This window comes from Temnothorax curvispinosus, unplaced genomic scaffold (genome assembly GCF_003070985.1).
Source record: "Temnothorax curvispinosus isolate PA1 unplaced genomic scaffold, ASM307098v1 QBEX01004550.1, whole genome shotgun sequence".
Taxonomy (NCBI): domain Eukaryota; kingdom Metazoa; phylum Arthropoda; class Insecta; order Hymenoptera; family Formicidae; genus Temnothorax; species Temnothorax curvispinosus.
In genome coordinates this window covers 148,135-166,016 of record NW_020214330.1, presented here as the reverse complement: position 1 = coordinate 166,016, position 17,882 = coordinate 148,135, and the positions used below count along the sequence as shown (strand labels likewise).

General features: G+C 35.1%; 1 protein-coding gene across 7 annotated transcripts in view; it reads right to left on the bottom strand.

Moving 5' to 3' along the window:
* Positions 1-17,448, bottom strand: part of LOC112453636 (secretin receptor-like) — a 42,968-nt gene extending 25,520 nt beyond the window's left edge. For 2 of the 7 annotated variants that reach the window (XM_025014492.1, XM_025014494.1), the window contains exon 1: positions 16,038-16,614. The gene's annotated coding sequence lies outside the window, so the exon portion shown is untranslated. Of the gene's footprint in view, positions 1-4,864; positions 4,905-16,037; positions 16,616-17,160 lie in introns of those variants that run through there. The other 5 variants (XM_025014489.1, XM_025014488.1, XM_025014490.1 and 2 more) reach the window with 5 other exon arrangements.
* Between the last annotated feature and the right edge of the window lie 434 nt (positions 17,449-17,882).

The following is a 17,882-nucleotide window of genomic DNA, read 5'->3' as shown; positions in this document are numbered from 1 at the left end:
TCTGCGAGGTAACTTGCGTATATCTTTCCGAGATATATTCAAAATGCCTTTAACGTTGATTTTTAGTATTGAAAAATCTTTCGTTTTTACATGTATGTGCTATTCAAGAACAACAAAATAAAATCAATGGTTTTTGTTGCATTTCCTATCTTTATTCTTGAAAAAATTTCGTCCCGTCATATTCCCATACATTAATGTAGCTACCTTTCTTCTTTTTCATGTTTCATATACAATTTTTGATAAGAAATAACGCTATGTAGTCTGGCAGTCATAAAAATCAAGAACCGACAGTTCCGATCTTTTTTTCGTCAGACAAAGAATGCATATCAGATGTTTTCAATCTTCAGAAATCATATCATATTGCCTGGATATCTTGTGGATACTCTGAATGCCTGCGAAATATTTGCGACGTTCCTCGACGGCTTGTATCGTAAGCGTTTACGGAATACGCTCGCTCGCAAATAGATAAAGCTCTGTGATAGATGCGTGTAATCAGTTGCAGGATTCGCCGACTGTAAAGGTAATAAGGATCGAATCGTACAGAGACGGTCACGGCAACGAATGTACGAATAGCCAATTGGGACATTGCGGTGGCTGGTCAGATTATATTATGAACCTTGTCCAAGATAATGCAATTCGTGTATGGCTCTCCAACGCTTCCTCGATTTCTCAAGAGCCTTGCAGAATTTCAATTCCGTTTGAAACTGAAAACTACGAGAGTATACGTCCCAAAGGCATTGAATGATGTAAAAAAATTATTATCTACGATGCCAACGAGATGTTTGCGATAGCGACTTCAATTAACTTTTAAAAAAGATTAATGTTTTTAATGCGGCGTTTTTTAATAACTGTAAATAAACATTTCAAAAACGCGTTGCTTATTACATTTATCTTACATAAATACGTGCACGTGATTATAATCCTTTTTGATCTTTTTTTCACAACTTATAACGAAGCTGTCTAGTTAAACTTGTTAAACTAACAAGCTTCATGCTTTACTTATAACCTTAATGTTGGATAAATTACTTTAATCTTAATTCGACGAAAGCGCCGGCGCAACGAACGGTAGATGATAATTACGTGACACGCGACATCGTATTTGCTTTAAGTTATACGCTGCCTTTTCTTAAGGACGCGGTAATGCGTGTTGTCTGTAATTTGTTCCGCTTGGCAGTGAGAAGCAGAGACAAATATAATACTCGTCGTCGACACACCTATCCTCGTTTCGCGACGGAAGGTAATATGATTTCGGGACGAGACACGCCTAGTTTAAACTTTCGAGTCTTCGTCAATCTCAGCGCCCACGAGACGCTAGATTTGTTAACGACAAACCGCCCTTTCAGGTGCTTTCTCATAAAGCAAGCTCGTTAAACGTGGTTATTTTAAGAACCGCGAGGTCGTCTAACTGTAATCTAATCGTAATTATGCGGATGGTTACCATGATGTGCGGTTATTTATAGAACTTGGAAATCTCTTCCTGAATTTGTATCCCCGTGGAATTTATTTTCATTCATGACTGAAAAATATTTATCTGATGGTGATGTCTCATATCGAATATGAAATAATTATTATATAATAGTTTCTATCATTATCTAAATTTCTAATTTTTTAACCTTTCGACTCCCATGTTGATTTCTGAGACAAACTCCCAAATAGGATGAATGGCCCTCGTTCCTAGTAAATAAGCTACAAAATTTCGTATCTCGTTGAAATCCTTGTAAAATATTCGTTATTGTCTAACGCGATTCGCAAAAACAATTATTTAGTCTAGTTTAGCAAAAGCATCAAGAGAAATCTTTACAGCAAACTAAGTAGAAGAAGACAAACTTCCAGACAAAAGATAAACACAACGTTTTGCGAGTTGAATAATGTCGATGTTGAAATGAGAAAAGGAAACGAGGGAGGACACGTTCGAAGCATAAAGTTGCGACTTAATTGGCAACTAACAATCTCAGAGTAAGTGATAACAATCACTTTCATTTAAGGAGCGATTTAAGACTATATATTCGACCAACCGAGCACTCAGAACAAGTTTCTCTCGACTGGCAAATTAATTGCTCCTAGTTTCAATGCCCATTTCGCCAATAAAAGTGGCTCGCAAGGGCAGATGAAAGTTGAACCGATTAAAAAAAGATCAATTTCCAGCTATCGGATAAACGATGAAGTATAAGCTTATTCGGCACTAATTCTGGCCATCGCCTAGCTATCGTCAATCATGTAACACGTTCTGTTAGTCAAAAAATGGCAAGGCCGTCGAATCTTATTTCGATTGTTACTTATTACACGAAATTGCCAAATATAATGGGAGATGTAAAATAATCCAAATTTTCTCGACAGTGTAGGCGCCTCACAGGGGTGGCTGCTATTTATTATTTATTAAATCTCGACATTATGTCACAATTTACTAGAGGAACCTTATGTGAGGGTTTATATAGAGAGCCCCAACGCGCTTTTCTACTGAGAGCTCCCCAGGTAGGTTGGTCGCGTCGCGTAGATCCCTCAGGATAGTGCTGAGAGGCTAGAAGTATATCATTCTTTATGACTGAATAAATTTCAACGTGATATAGAATAATTCATACAGGGTGTCCGAAAAGTTCCGGGACGGCGAAATATTTCGAAAAATACAAGTTTTATAAGAAAATATTTTAGACAAAAGTTGTAGGGTTTAAAAAGATTTATTTAAAGATGTTATAAGTTTGACCTTACGTGGAGTGAGTTAAGGTCCCTATACAACGCGTATAGCTACGAAGATATATATATACGTACGTAATTGTTTAAGGTTGTGGTGTAAAATATCGATATCCTAATTCCTATCTCATTTATTGATGTCTTGTGTGGATTGATGTTAAATTTTTAAATATATTATTATTACTATTCTTAAATAAAGCAGTTAAAAATTTCAAATCAGATAATCAATAAATTGAATAATATTTCATTCAAGTAATACTTGTTATAACCTACTGGCACTTCAACCATCTGGCAAACAGCTCTGGAATATGTAATACAGTTAATCATAATATTATTACTTGGCAAAACATCTAGCTTCATCATTTTATTGGACTGTAATATTTGTTTGTTCATATTACAATGGAGATCAAGTATAATTGAACTTAATAATCCGAATGTGATAGCCGTCAATCGCACGTGAGATTCTTCAAATTGGAGGATTTAACTTAAGAGCTTCGAGCATTGAACGATTCATTGAATAAAAATGCTAAACGCGATTATATATTGAATAAAAAAAATCCATCGCAGAATATAAATTAAATATTCTTATTGTACACATAGTATTATTTCATATTACTATGTCAATTTTAATTTAATATTTTTTAAGTTAAGTTTTAACGAGCATGCGAGCGAATGAAAGAGAAACAGAGAAGTAGAGGAATAGAGAGAATGCTTTATTTTTCAAAACTTAAAAGAAATTGAACTTTGTTTCTTTATCTCTTGTTTCTATATAATATAAATAAATAATTAAATTTCAATGTAAAATAATAGTTTTTCTTTCTTAGATAATTAATACAAAAATAATTAACACGTTAAATTTTAAAGACCATAAAAAAATCTATATAATAAAATAAGAGATCTTTAAGAAACCCATCATCACTAATTGCGTTGACATTTTTCGTCATTACTAGTTAAGGTATTAGATTGACGAATGCGAAGTATTGCGGAAATCAATTACAATACAATTCGTCGAACGAGGAGCGAATAAGAGGAAGTCGTACGATTCCTGTTGCGAGCCGACGGGTGGCATTTGTTGGCGGGTCCATTGTTAATTGACAGATGACGTATGTCCACGAGAGATCATGTTAAGTGCTAATTGACATTATTTTCAGCGTTAACTCTCGCTCAGTCACCTGTACCTGAATCGTAGGTCCTCTATGATTATACGTATATGATTTAACGTTCGCGCTATTGTCTCGTCTAATCACTCGCGCGAGAATTAATCTTTAATTGCGTAAACGAAGATCGAATTGGCTCTTGTTATACATCGATACATTGAATCGAGATGCTTATCCCTTCCTTGCATATAGCATATAGCTTACGCTGACTTGGTCCCAATGAGATAACATTCGTTCAATGTTTCTCGTAAATGTTGGATTTCTATCGTGGTTCTCGCTGAGGAATGCAAGGAGAGTTGATTATACGAGTTGATAACACAATTCGAATAATAAATAAAATAAAGTTATATCTATGTAATCATTATTGTACTCACGATAAATACTTAAGGAAATGGCGTGAGTTTATGACCGAAATATTAATAGCAGTTTTGTGCAACTTCGAAGACAATTTATCGTAAGCACGTAATAATTATTGAAAATGTTCTAAATAATTTACCTATCGCGACAAATGTGTTTCGTCATAATCTCAGCGTGATAATTCGTGTCTCGTACAAATATTTCTAACATCTTTTGAAGATATACGAGATATATTTTCTAGAAATAAAAGAAGTGCATTTACTGCGAGAAGGAATAATTTCTCGACAAAATTATATGTGTATATATATATTAAATTAAATCTTTCATAAAAACGGGATGCATTCTATAAATTATTTCTGTTCATATTATACCTCTTCTGAGCTAGCAGGACCAAATCGGCAGAATCAAACCGGACCTATCAGAATATTTAGTACCCATTTTGTACTAATTTGTACTACTAATAACAATTTTGTATCCCGTGCCATTTCGGAGAAAATCGTGGCGGTGCTACCTTAGCATTAAGCTAGAAAAACCACAAGAAAAAAAAAGAAAAAAAGAAAATTAAATACAGAAATTTGAAGGACTGAATTTGTACTAATTTGTACCATACAAATAAACTTAATATACATATATTTATCCCTTCTGCTCAAAAAATAACTCACCGGCCGATGCGCAACAGCGGAGATGTAATTCTGCGTTGATCTGTAACAAAAGAAATATTTTTATATTAAAGCTACGTCCAAGATAATCGACAGTAAATAATTATCGAAGTAAATAATTATTGCCCGTTTTTAAAACCTTATTTTAACAAATATCTGATTTTAAAATGTAAAAAACAATCGCGGCTGCCGGCGCCGCAATAAGCGGCTGGATATTTCCGTGTTAACTAGTTCGCATAATTCATCCGCGAAAAATTGTGCAAATAATACTGCGACCGTACGAATAAGAGAGAGACGCGTAATATAATATCTCTTCTCACATACGCCGGAGATCAGACTCGACCCGAAATTGCACCGTAGTTAAAAACCACGAAAGTGGCGGAGTCCACCACAGAACTGACAAAACGGCAAAATATAATATATAAGAAAATTAACAACTACTCACCCCACGGTCGCTCCGCCGTCGCCCGATGCCTCCCAGGAGTTCCAGACCCCGTTCTCCTCTCCTCGATCCTCCTCCGTTGGTTCATTGTCGCACTTACTCACGACGCGCGACGACGTTCACGAGCGAAAATCGACGATATTGTCTCTTATGATCGCGCGACACTAAAGGCACGGCACTCCCGGTATTAATCTCGCGACGCGGCGCGTACTTAATTACACGGCGACAGAAGAATTACGTCGCGGTCGGAGAAACTATACGATGACGCTCATGACGTCGCGCGCCGTGACATCCCGCGATTCCCGCCAGGTAGACACGACCACGACAAGTGAAGCGAAGGTGGCGGAGAGAATTTCGTATTTAAATCGCGCACGGCCAACTTCACTCGCTCGGAGCAACCGGAGTAATATTACTCCGCGATGTGCGACCCGCGAGCAAACGACATCAGAAATCAGAACGGGCCGCGAGCGCCGTGGTAACATGAGCAGTGGGGATAGAGAGGGGTAGGCTTTATGCGATACGCATACCCGGCATACCGAACTAACCGACCGTGCGGCGTGCACCGTGCGTATTCACCTTACCCCCACTCTATACCCACTACTCATGTTTACCGCGGCGCCCGTGACCTGTTCTGACGTCAGACGTCTCGTTACTCCCGCTCCCCGCTCCTGCTCCCCATATCGCATATATCGCGGAGTAAATACACGAGTCGCCGGGTGTCGCCTGTCGCCGGGTCCGATTGTTTAGCTTGCGAAAAACTGTGATACATATATCAAAAGTTCATTTAATTCATGTGCTTCGAGGAATTTATACGGATACCGAGGTATGTATCGCATTCTCGCGTAATCGCGTAATCGCGTTCTCGAGACAGTTGCTCCGGGCGAGTGAAGTTGGCCGTGGGCAATTTACGAAATTCTCTCCGCCACCTTCGCTTCACTTCTGTCTACCTGCGCGCGGAAATCGCGAGATGTCACGGTGCGGCGTCATGGCGTCATGGGCGTCAAGCGGATCGTATAGTTTCTCCGACCGCGACGTAATTCTTTTGTCGCCGTGTAATTAAGTACGCGCCGCGTCGCGAGATTAATACCGGGAGTGCCGTGCCTTTAGTGTCGCGCGATCATAAGAGACGATATCGTCGATTTTCGCTCGTGAACGTCGTCGCGCGTCGTGAGTAAGTGCGACAATGAACCTACGGAGGAGGATCGAGGAGAGGAGAACGGGGTCTGGGACTCCTGGGAGGCATCGGGCGACGGCGGAGCGACCGTGGGGTGAGTATAAGTTGTTAATTTTCTTATATATTATATTTTGTAGTCCTGTCAGTTCTGTGGTGGACTCCGCTACTTTCGTGGTTTTTAACTACGATGCAATTTCGGGTCGAGTCTGATCTCCGGCGTATGCGAGATATTACGTCGCGAACGTCGCGTCTCTTTCTTATTCGCACGGTCGCAGTATTATTCGCACAATTTTTCGTGGATTAATATTATGCGAACTAGTTAACACGGAAATATCCAGCCGCTTGCGGCGCCGGCGGCCGCGATTGTTTCTTACATTTTAAAATCAGATATTTGTTAAAATGACGTTTTAAAAACGGGCAATAATTATTTAACTTCGATAATTATTTACTATCGATTATCTTGGACGTAGCTTTAATATAAAAATATTTCTTTTGTTACAGATCAACGCAGAATTATAACTCCGCTGTTGCGCATCGGCCGGTGAGTTATTTTTTTAGCAGAAGCGATGAATATATTAAATTTATTTGTATGGTACAACGTAGTACAAATTCAGTCCTTCAAATTTCTGTACTTAATTTTCTTTTTTTCTTTTTTTTTTCTTGTGGTCTTTCTAGCTTAATTCTAAGGTAGCACCGCCACGATTTTCTCCGAAATGGCACGGGATACAAAATTGTTATTAGTGGTACAAAATAGTACAAAATGGGTACTAAATATTCTGATAGGTCCGGTTTGATTCTGCCGATTTGGTCCTGCTAGCTTAGAAAAGGTTCATATTATTCATTAATGCCCGGAAAAGTAATTGGATTTTTTCTTAAGGCCGAGGTTCATCCTATAGAAAGCATGTAAACGTTTGGAGATAACAAGATACGTCCTACGCGTATACACTGCTGTCCCACAATTACAGAACTAAATTAACACTAACACTCCACGTTTAACGCACGAGGGTCGCATCGTAGCTAAATTTGATTACAAAGATACTGATTCTTCGTAGTGCGTGACACTGCGTGACAACGGAAATAGAATGTCATATAACATGTCGGTAAACGTTGTTGCAATAAAAGTCTCGATCGTTGTTTCGATCATGAAATGCTTTATACTCACGCGAGTCCTACTTTTCATATTAGTAAAACGGAAAACAGTTAAATTTTTACTTGTCATAGTAGCGTAATGTAAAGCTATAGTAAGATAGAGTTACGATCTCTCTTTGGATTAATGTTGCATCACAGTAAACAAAGATTACATCTGAGGTAAAGTAAAAACATCTACAATTGGCACGTTTTCTAGAATTGATACTCACTCGCTTTGACATTTTGACCAGATAACGTAACGTTGACACGCATATCAAATTTCGTGAGTTTAATATGAACTGTTTGTAACATAATCTTGCTATATTATTTCAAATGTCTTTCGAAAACCGTTCCACGCAGTAAATGTTTAATTTCTGATTTAAATATTTAAAGGAATAATAAGATAGAAATTAGTATAGACGTTCAGAGATCTTTTCGGTAATGTAGTTAAAAACAAGGAATTAATTTTTTTCAATGTAAAACTAAAATATTTTTAACAATGTCTATGAACGAATAATTTAGCTCTGCGATATTTCACAATAAAATTTTGCCAGCATTTCGATGAAGACTAAGATCATTAGTCTCAAATTATAGGAATATACTGTCGATCAATACCTTGAAACAAAAGAACGAACCATGGCCTTGACGCAGCACTAACGGTCATTGCTAATTGGTTTACTTCATCAAGTGTCGTCTTGCAATTAATACACACCAACGTCAATAAAGAGGTGTGCCGTTGTCTTAATAAAATAACATACATGCAGTACATCAGAAAATTATGACTAACATTGATTAATTTTTCATCAAGGTAAAATAAATAGTTTGTCTTTAAAAAAAAAATCTACACATCCAACGTATGTTTAAAAAATTTAAAGAATAATTTAAAGATTTTAAAAGGTAAATAATTTATCTGTAAAATTAAAACTTGGTGAATTTGTTGACTGGCAGTTTTGCTACTTTAAAAATCATACAAAAAATTATGCATTTACATGGCAACTCTTAATTATCGTGCAATTGATGTAGTTTAATAAAAGTCAAATATTTATTTTCTCTTTTCAATATTTTAATTACCCTCTCTGGCTATTGCGAATTAGAGGTAGACGCTTGTCGGTTTTTAAATTCCTCACGTTTTCAAGCGAACAGCGAAACGACTTTTCTCTCACTAAAGGTCCACAAATGGATCTACTGAGCGCGAGAAAACCTACGATGTATTTCCTACTTATCGTTTAATGTAATGTTGTTTTATGCAAAGAAGCATCGCGACGCTAGCGCAAGCTTCACCCTGGCAAATATGTTCGTATTTGCACCATCTATTTAAACATTATTCTTCGCTCTTGCTTACATTGCTTGTATACTTATTGCAGAATTATCGAAGAATTAAAGGACGTTTTAAAATTACCTTCGCAGCTTTGGGAAATATTCTTACACTTATGAAAATAGGAAAAAGTCGAGCAACACGAACTCAAAAGAGCAAACAAAAAATATATATATAATATACATGTATATTATTAAAAAGTGTAAAATATATAATTAAATTTAATGTAAAAATCTATTTTAAAATTATTAGCTACATTTTCAAAAAATCTAATACTAATATTTTTATCAAAATCTATATGTGTACTTACGTGCGTAAAAGATACGTTTTCTCTAACTGCCAACAATTTTTTGATCGCTGATTATCAATCATCGCGAAGAACATTCTCATGGGAAAACATCGAATCGATCTTCGTATGTTTGAACGGAAACTTTCAGCAGCGGGTGTTCGCGAATGGATATTCCTTACGAGTGGTCTGTTTTGCGAAGAAATACCTATCCCTTGCACTTCGCAGAAACCGAGTCGGTCCTTGCAGATTGATATAAAAAAAAGACGCGATTTAACTTTCTCACATACACACAAATGCATTATAGAAAAATTAATCGTTTTCTTCCTAAAAATAACGTTAAAACAAAAATATGCATTAATAGTGAAAAATATTCAGTACTTTATTCGTAAGTCGTAAAATTTTTATTCAATTTAAATTTATTTCTAGCTATAATTTTAATTTAATTTGAATTTTAACTATCTTCTAGTGGTAATTTTAATTTAATTTTAATTCACGTTTAGTCGTGAGAAATATCGAATCTCGCAAGTTTTTCGCGAAACGAGAACTCTAATTGAAAATAAAATATATATATATATATAGGTAATGAGGGGCGGGAACTTCTTTTCACTGAGAAATTCTTTCTTTTACATCACATGGCCTTTAGTCTGCCTTTGTCGCACCGCTTCTCGTCCATGTTGATAAACAAAAAACTACATAGAAAAAATTACATATTCTCTGTTTGCACGGAAGTTCACCTTCACTAAATATGCGCGCTTGAAAATCGATAACCAATTACCACACGACGATTAAAGGCACATTTGTTGCAGACAAACGTTTTTTTTCAGTTTAACTTAAAGCACAATTTAAATAATAATTTATACTCGTGTCAAAATGGAATAGAATTCTCTTCATAATTTTATAAAACACGTAATAAAAAACTTATATATTATTTCTAATTCTTTAAATATCTTTCCGTATTACACGACATACAAGATCACAAATAGAAAATTCTATCTTAATAAGTAGAGAGATGATATCAAAACTGCAACAGAAATAGCTACGTGCAATCTGTAATTGAGATAATTTAATTTGGATTATGAAAGGTAATGTTAAGCATATATTTAAAAAAAAATGTGAAATTAACATGTCGTTTATAAAAGTTTTCAAAAGAAATAAAAAATTGGAAATAACACTCTTTATTTATATATCTTATATTTTTGGGAATTATTACTTATTTAACATGATAATTATTTAAAAATAATAATAATAAATTCTGAATAAAATTTTCATAATTAGAGAAGTATAGTTATTTTGGTACGTAGTTTTTTGTAATTTTTTATGCCACGATTGTATTGTTAGGTAGATCATAGATTTGTATTTTCGTTTTATATTGCACAATTTTTCTCAAGCTTGTCACTTATTTTGACGTTCACGTGTGTTAATTTTTTAATTTTTTCTTCTGCTCATTGTATATAGCCTGTGGTTGTCCCCGTTAATATACCACACATAAATATTGATTATATACTTACACGTTCAGATTATTTCCACAGAGAGAAAATACAGGGATTTTTCACAGGGATGTACTCGCGAATTATTACAAAAATACATGCATACGTGCATGTGCTCGTGTAATGTTTTTGGTTGGAGCTTTTTCGCTTTTATTTATTTCTGTATACATATACAATATACATATATCCGCATATATCTTAATGTCATATAACATGATGACGTTCTTTCACGTTGTCGGATTTCATGTAGGGGTTTACTGGATATACATATATTTTTTAGAAAATTGCGAGCATGATTTACACGGATTAACAAAACGATTCAGCGCGTACACATTTTACAGTTTGCGAAATAATCTTATTTTCCTACTTATAAATTTGTTAATATAGTGATTTTTACCTAAATAAAAAGTTTCGTATTTTTAATATAAATACTTTTAAATCTTTTTTACTTAAAAAATTCATTTATAATAATATAATTATACGTAACAGCAATCTTTATTTGTAGCTTAAGTTATCAAACGTCCTTCATTTTTAATAGTTTCACGTTTCACAATTAAAAATGCTGAAATTCTTCGACATGAAAGTAATCAGCTCTAATTTTTTTAATTAGTTGCTGATTCAAAGTTGTGATAATTCGAGGACACTAATTATTCTCATGAATTATTCAAATATTATACGCGAATGACTGTATAATAGCAAAATCACATAATTATGAGCTTTGTGCATTTTTTGGTCTTTTTACATCTTTTCTCCAAGCTTTTCTCTTTTTTTTCTTTATCTCTCTCTCTTTCTCTTTCTTTGTCAGTTGATTGAGAATATTGAGATACTAGATATATCGAAAAAGATAGCGACAAGTAAAGTGCTACTTTTTTCGTCATCTTGTTTCGTCAATATTTCAAGCACTCTGGTTGTATGAGAATGCACCCAAGGGTACACATAATTCTTCGGTCCACCGGTGGGCTCTCGTCTCTTAAAATCGACACTAGGATTGAAGGCTTGTCGCGACGCGAAAGTGCGTCAATATTTTCCGTGCACTCTTGTCGCGGATCGATTCGTGTGGTGTGCTGTGAAAAATTCAAAGCGTCGCACGAATGCGCGTACCCGCGTAATTTAATCACGCGTTTGCCATTGACAGACGGAACGCGACGTGTGTGTGTCGCTTTATTGAATTAGACCTTGCCACCCGAGCAGTGTTGCGGGATCGCATAATGCCTTCGGTGGAAATTATGGCATTTGTCGACTAATGTCATGGATTTCTTTTCAAGTATGTGGATAGAACATAATTATTTTGCATATATAGGCTTTCATTTATTGCAAAATGCAATTTATCAATTGCAAGTCTCGAGTGTTCCTGTTTAAACTTCTCCTTCCGTTTAATTGGCTTTTCTATTGCGCGAACAAATAAACCAAGTGTCACTAAGACTCTTAATTGGTGTATTGATTTTTTCCGGCGAAGCGATTTAATTGAATCTTCCGGATTGAGTTTTTCGGACCTCGAGCTCAACAAATTCATCGTATGAACGAAACTTTCTTCTCTTGTAAATACATTTTATTAGTTATTATCTATAAGGTGTTTCAGAATTGCACGGCACTATTTTAGGAAAATATTTTCTAAATTAAAATGAATAAAAAAGTTTATATAAACATATGTCGCAAACTTATTTATCAGTAAGATATTAAAGAGTAAAGATTATGTTTAACAGTAAAACATTTAAAGTATGTTTTCGAAGTGGTCGGCGTTTTGTTGAATGCAGCATTCAGTATATGATGTATCCATGTTTCTGTGGCACGTCTTATATTATAGCATCAGGATTATTCCTGATAGTTGCTGCAGCTTCCATTATGCGATTTCTTAATTCTTCTTGCATGCTAATAGAAGGAAGCATAATGGAAGCTGTAGCAAGTATCAAAAATAATCCTGATTCCAGAAAAACATGGATGCATTGTGTTGAATGCTGCATTCAACAAAACGGCAGTCACTTCGAAAACATACTTTAAATGTTTTACTGTTAAACATAATCTTTACTCTTTATCTTACTAATAAATAAGTTTGGGATACATGTTTATATAAACTTTTTTCATTTTGACCTAGAAAATATTTCCCTAGAATAGTGCCGTGCAATTCTGCAACACCTTATATATATTATATATAAGTTATAGTATCACTTAAAATAGAAAAACTTAGAAAGTATAAAAGCAAACGCGGTATCTCTACTCATTTTTCATAATGAGTGAAATACACGGAAAGTAAATAATATTAAGTGGATAATAAAAACTGTTGTGTAGCATAATTAAATATACAAAATTCATTGCATACATTGTGAAATATAATAGCGATAGAGGAAAATATCTTCCTGCATGATGAGCTTTAGTCCCCTTATTACAATCTAAAAGAAAACCCTTCACGGTTTATCCATCCTAGCGTAGCTTAAATTAACGTTCATGTAATATTAATTATGCACTTTCGAAGAATGATCGTATAGCCGTCGTTTTTATTTTATCGTCATCAAACTCGATTATGCTAACGTTGTATCGTCGATGGAAAAGAAAGATGGACGGATGTTAAGAGTAATTGTTTCATATTATACACGGGTAACACGGGCGAATGAGTAAAATTGTACTGAACTCTAATAAAATACGGTTGTACTAACATAAAAGCTGAACCGAACACCATTGTAAAAAAGCGAAAATCATTATTTGACGATACTCTGAAATAATCAGATATGATTTATTCATATCTATTCGATCTGTTTGCCTTTGACAAATTTTTAAAGCTGAAAGCTTTAACGGGTGGTATAGTAAAATCTGATCGAATTAATCCATCACTCCGAGACGAAGCAGAAACATCGTTTATAAATTAACAGTTTTTATGCCGTAAGTGATCCGTCGTGCATTTTATTGATAGAAACACTTTTAATTCTCAGTTGATTAATTCAGTGCGGTTACTACGGAATAAGTCTGTTGATTTTTTAAATGCTTTTTATGACATTTCGCAAGAGCGATCATTTTATTACGTCTGTCGTTTATTCGAACAAGAACTCTTAATTTGCAAGTTTCTCATATAATTTAAAGCAAAGATCGATTATTTTGATTTATTAGTTTGATTTCAATTACCGTTATATTTATGTAACCTTGTTGAGAAATTGAAATGTCAGTGTAATTTAGTAGTTTCAAGGTATAGTATATCTTTCCTTTCATCTTTTTGCGGAAATAGTTAAGATAACACGTGGCAATAGATCACAGTTACCGCTCCAAATAATTGCGTGTTCTCAGATAACCATTCTTTACGATCGTGCGATTGTAAGGCTGATTCTAGTATCCACCTCTTCATCTATATGTATATGGAATTACTTTTATTTCCGATAAGATATCGCAATCTTCAAAACAAAACGCGATTGATTACATCGAGCTATTATTATACAGCAAAATTTTATTTGTCGGAAAGTTCTGACAGATTTATTTTTTAATTTTTATTTTTTTGAGCGAGAAGTATAACTATTATAGAATAATGTTTCTACGCAGGGGACAATAGTTTGCCGAAGCTAAAACTAAATCGCGCACATATAATATGTATATTAAAATTATTTTATCAAAATAGGAGAAAATGTGCTACATCCATAAATTTGTTGCAAATTATTGATTCTAACAAAAGTTAAAGACAAACAAAAAACAAAATATATACTCGCTTAGATCATGTACAATGATACAATAAATTAAGTTAATAACATTCAGTAAAGAGACAACAATTTTAAAAAATAACATAGCTGATAAAAATTGCTTATATGTAATTCTGCTCTCTCCATCGCATAATTAATATTCTTGTGACAATTTAAATTCTCTTATAGACTTCTCATCGATTTTCTCAAGTGAATAACAATATCGGCGATTATATCAAAGCTAACGTTACTTGGGAAAGAGTTAATATCGAAATGAATCGGATTTTACACGCGCGCTTTTTTCTCCGTCTATCGTTATCGATATCCTGAACGATGATATAATTGTCGGACATATCCCGTATGTGTACAGAATAGGTCAGATTAGTGCCGTTATTATTTATCGCGTTTGCATTTGTCACGATCACGCTGACATAGGTAAGAACAATTCCGCGCTAGACATCGGAGTCTTCCATTTTAGCTGTAGTTATTTGGCAGCTCTATTTTGTTTCCTTTCCTTCCCCGCATTGTTTTTTTTTCCTTTTTCCCGTCGACTTTTACATGTCGAAGACCGAGACGTAAGTTTATTGCGTGCTAAAAGATAAACATGATTGTCGTTCAAGATGTTCCTTTTCGGATTATCGTCGCAGATATAAAATGAGAGTCGGCCTTCATGTTTATTCATAAAGTGCTTATGTTAATTACTATATAACTTTGTTTGATAAACTTCAGAAAATGAGGAGTGCTGGGTACGCTAATCCAAGATTCGGATCCAAGGATTATAAAAACTTTTTTCCGCTTTAGGGAATCGCATTAGTTTTATTATACATATTAAAATAGTGGCTTATAAATTTTAAAATATTATTTTATTCTTTGCGCAAATAAATCAATTTCGTATCATGTTCATTTTTATACTAGAATAACGATGTATTTAATCATAAGCATAAAGTTAGAATTAGACAGAGCATAGATGCGCAAGTTAGATGTATAAGAATATTATGTATCTTATCGTGACATAATCGAATGCCACCGCAGTAATTAGCTGCGTAATTGCCATACTACATTGAATGTAATCAAAATTCATCTCAGTGTGATTAGGAATAGAACTTATTTCGTTAAAACTTTCTATATAACGCCCGTTCACCTGCATGAAACGAATTCGTGCAAAATTGAAAACTGCGTTTAACTTAGCACGTGACAAAACCATAGCAACGCGTATGAGAGGCACAGCAATTTCTCTATATCGCTGAAATCAGTTCATATAAAGAAACGAAAGTAATCGTTATCTTCGATTAAAATTGATGAAAAGTAAAATTATTATTATAAAGATTATTAGAATTGAGTCTTGTACAACTTTTGTGTATATTGTTCCATATACAAATGAGACATTCTTACACGACAATCGTGTTCATCTCTCCACATGCAATAATGTTCCAACATCATTCTATTTGCAATAATGTTCCAACATCACTCTACTTTGGCAATCAGGAAGAATGATACGCTTGTACATTAAGTATCGTTGCTTGTATCATCTTTTATTTTATATCTCGTAATAACAAAATCAAATTTGTACCGCACCTTTGGTCGTTTCAGGAAGCGCGCGTTTCAAGGCTAACTGCGAAAACGCTAACTTAATCTATCGCTATGTGTTTACCCGTGAGTGAAATACTAAATGCAAAAGTACTTACCGCGCAACGAGGTATCGGGAGAGAGTTACCACTGCGTGCGTATCTCGTTTTATATTCGACTGATCTTCTCGCTCGTCTCGTCCACTTTACGCCGTCACACTGACGAAAGACGTTGACTCGCCCAATTCACGCGAATCCGTTGGGATTCTCGCGGTTAATTTGCGTAAGGACTTGTCAACTGTCAGCCGACGTCTGTTACTCGTGTCGAAAACTGCAGCGGCCGGCTCGCGGAAGCTCACTGTACCGTGTGTGGTTTGTCATGAGAAAGGTCGAGATGCTCAATGTGTGCCGCGCGCGCTGATGATACACCTGTTTATATCATGATGATAAGCAACCATCTCTCCATAACGTGCCGCGGATATGCCGCGGATAATAGGAATTTAATTATCTGTCTTCTGTCTCTCTCGTGCCGTCTTAGTTTATTGAGGTTATTTATTTACCAACCCCTTTGTCCTAAATTGAGATGAAATGTAACATCAACTTGAAGCACTCCGCATATATGTGAACATTTAGTTAACCGGAAGATATTGTATTATTTAGGAACTTATTTTATAAACTTTTTACATTTATCTACAATCTTTTATTCTTTTTTATCTACGTTTGAATATATAATCTTACCTAATAATAAAATATTGCTAAGAGAAACAGATATTTACTAAATGATAATGATATTTAGTAACTTCTATGATAATTTGATACATTTTTTAAAGAATAACTTGTTTATATTTCTGTAAACTGTTCATAAGATTTCATGCGTTTCTTTTCAGAAGTATGGCTTCTCCAACGATTTGGAATAAATCTTTTCCATTACATAAACTCCCTGACGAGCTCTTTATATCCCGTCAATATAGATCGCGTTAAATGTTAAACGTCACCTTTTGACTATCTATAACAGGTTTTGCGTGATAAAAATATATTGGCTACGACACGAGACCAGTAACGTTTACAAGTATATAGCACGCGATTATGCGTTTCGTTGTTCGAGAAATTCGGGACATCCCTCCAGCAATTTTACATTGCGTGATATGTAACTAGGCACTTGTCGTTGCACATTACGTCACGTAAATATCAATATTTTTATATCTGCTCTCTTTGAATTGATATCTATCATATGATACAAAACCTTATCATCTATTTTTTTCCGATTGAACTTCTTCGTAGCATTACCGCACGATTTACACAAAATAACCGTCGATGTTATATCAATGAATTTCAAACCGCGTACCGAAAATTTTCAGATTGATCTTTACGTCGAAATTTACGTTGTGTTTACACCCGTTCTTTTACGTGTCTCGTTACGCGCGTAACATCTCAGAGTGTTTGTGATGCGTCGGACTCTGTCCGAAATTGTCTATGCATATCCATGCATCCGACATCGAGCGCCGTTTCAACGCGACTGCCTTCCTGAGATGTACGTTTCTATATTGTCGGATCTTACGCATGTCCGTCCGATTTCCGATTCCCTCCACCCTCTTCTCTCTCTCTCTCTCTCTCTCTCTCTTTCTCTTACGCGCACCCCCGTCACCGGCGTTCGTTCCGAGCTTTCCTCGTTGCACCCGCATACGCGTTTTGTGCGCCTGTCGGCTCGCGTGACTCCCCACCAACTGTTGCTTTCGAGGGTATATAAAGTGGCCAGACGCCAGCCACAAACTGTATTTCATCCTAACTCTCTTAAACCGTAAAATAAAAGGAGAGAACAGAATATTATACATTCTTCAAAATATCCTGCAATATACTTTTTTTATTCCTTAAAGTACAACATAAGAATACAAAATAAGAATAATTTTATTTGTTTCGATCAAATTAGTATATGAAACGTTACAAATTCTTTATCTAAATCTAAAA